Genomic DNA, 2,883 nt, shown 5'->3' with positions numbered 1-2,883 from the left:
CAGGCACACGCACAGCCCCACTGTATAATAACAGGCACACGCACAGCCCCACTGTATAATGACAGGCACACGCACAGCCCCACTGTATAATGACACACACACACGCACAGCCCCACTGTATAATGACCCACACACACAGCCCCACTGTATAATGACACACACACATAGCCCCACTGTATAATGACACACACACATAGCCCCACTGTATAATGACACACACACATAGCCCCACTGTATAATGACCCACACACACAGCCCCACTGTATAATGACACACAGACATAGCCCCACTGTATAATGACACACACACACAGCCCCACTGTATAATGACATGCACACGCACAACCCCACTGTATAATGGCACGCACACGCACGGCCCCACTGTATAATGACTCACACACGCACAGCCCCACTGTATAATGACACACATACACAGCCCCACTGTATAATGACACACACATGCACAGCCCCACTGTATAATGACACGCACACAGCCCCACTGTATAATGACAGGCACACGCACAGCCCCACTGTATAATGACAGGCACACACACAACCCCACTGTATAATGACACGCACACGCACAACCCCACTGTATAATGACACGCACGGCCCCACTGTATAATGACAGGCACACGCACAGCCCCACTGTATAATGACACGCACACATAGCCCCACTGTATAATGACACACACACGCACAGCCCCACTGTATAATGACACGCACACGCACAACCCCACTGTATAATGGCACGCACACGCACGGCCCCACTGTATAATGACTCACACACGCACAGCCCCACTGTATAATGACACACATACACAGCCCCACTGTATAATGACACACACATGCACAGCCCCACTGTATAATGACACGCACACAGCCCCACTGTATAATGACAGGCACACGCACAGCCCCACTGTATAATGACAGGCACACACACAACCCCACTGTATAATGACACGCACACGCACAACCCCACTGTATAATGACACGCACGGCCCCACTGTATAATGACAGGCACACGCACAGCCCCACTGTATAATGACACGCACACGCACAACCCCACTGTATAATGACACGCACACGCACAACCCCACTGTATAATGACACGCACGGCCCCACTGTATAATGATGGGCACATGCAGCTCACACGCACACGCAGCTCACACGCACACGCAGCTCACACGCACACGCAGCTCACACGCACACGCAGCTCACACGCACACGCAGCTCACACACAGACGCAGCTCACACACAGACGCAGCTCACACACACGCAGCTCACACACACACACAGCTCACACACACGCAGCTCACACACACACGCACAGCCCCACTGTATGACGCACATGTACAGCCCCTGTATAATGACACACACAGCCCCACTGTATAATGACACGCACACACACACAGCCCCACTGTATAATGACACGCACAACCCCACTGTATAATGACAGGCACACGCAGCTCACACGCACGCAGCTCACACGCACGCAGCTCGCACGCACACACGCACGCAGCTCACACGCACACGCACGCAGCTCACACACACACGCACGCAGCTCACACACACAAGCACGCAGCTCACACACACACGCATGCAGCTCACACACACACGCACGCAGCTCACACACACACTCTCCTCATACACACACACACTCTCCTCATACACACACACACACACACTCTCCTCATACACACACACACACTCTCATACACACATCACACACTCTCCTCTGTGGTGCAGGGGCGGCTGATGGCCATGTGCAGCGCTTCAGTTTCTCCTGCTCACAGCTCTGCACTGTCCCGGCATACTTGTGTGTATCTGTAGTCTGTGAGTGTAATACATGTGTGTATGGTGTGTTTATAATACTTGTGTGTGCGGTATCTGTAGTGTAATACTTGTGTATGAGTATGAGGTATCTGTAGTGTGTGTGTGTAACACCTGTGATTGCTATCTGTAGTGGGTGTGTAATACATGTGTGTATGGTATCTGGTCTGTGAGTGTAATACATGTGTGTATGGTGTGTGTGTAACACTTGTGTGTGCGGTATCTGTAGTATAATACATATGTATGAGGTATCTGTAGTGTGTGTGTAATACTTATGTGTGTGTTATCTGTAGTCTGAGTGTGTAATACATGTGTGTATGGTATCTGTAGTGTGTGTGTGTAATACTTGTGTGTGCGGTATCTGCAGTGTAATACTTGTGTGTGCGGTATCTGTAGTGTGAGTGTGTAATGTGTGTGCGGTATCTGAAGTGTGTGTAATGTGTGTGTGGTATATGTAGTGTGTGACATATGGTATATGTAGTGCTTGCGTGTGTGTAATACTTACGTGTGTGTGTGTGTGTGTGTGTGAGGTATCTGTCGTGTGCGTCATACTTGTCCAGCATGCATGTGCTGTGTATATGTGTACCTGCAGAGCATTTTGTTATACAGCACGTGTGTACTAAGTACGTGTATGATGTGTGTGTCTGTTTGACAATATGACGTGTATGGAGTCAGCTTGTGTTGTCCAGCATGTGTGCTGTGTACATGTATGATGTGCCTGTGTGACTATATGAAGTGTATGTAATGAGCCTGTGTTGTCCAGCATGTGTGCTGTGTACACGTATGATGCGTGTGCCTGTGTGACTATATCAGGTGTATGTAATGAGCTTGTGTTGTCTAGCATGTATGATGTGTATGACTATATGATGTGTATGTAATGAGCCTGTGTTGTCCCCCATGTGTGCTGTGTACATGTATGATGTGTGTGTGACTATATGAAGTGTATGTAATTCATTGTATGTGGGCTGGTGAATATTTTTTTTTGTGCTGGGCTGCTTTTAGGTCCCAGTCCGGCTCTGGGTCCCATGATTCCTATGTACATCTCTGTTCA

Source organism: Ranitomeya imitator, chromosome 1 (genome assembly GCF_032444005.1).
Source record: "Ranitomeya imitator isolate aRanImi1 chromosome 1, aRanImi1.pri, whole genome shotgun sequence".
NCBI lineage: Eukaryota > Metazoa > Chordata > Amphibia > Anura > Dendrobatidae > Ranitomeya > Ranitomeya imitator.
Note: the sequence above shows the minus strand (reverse complement) of the source record.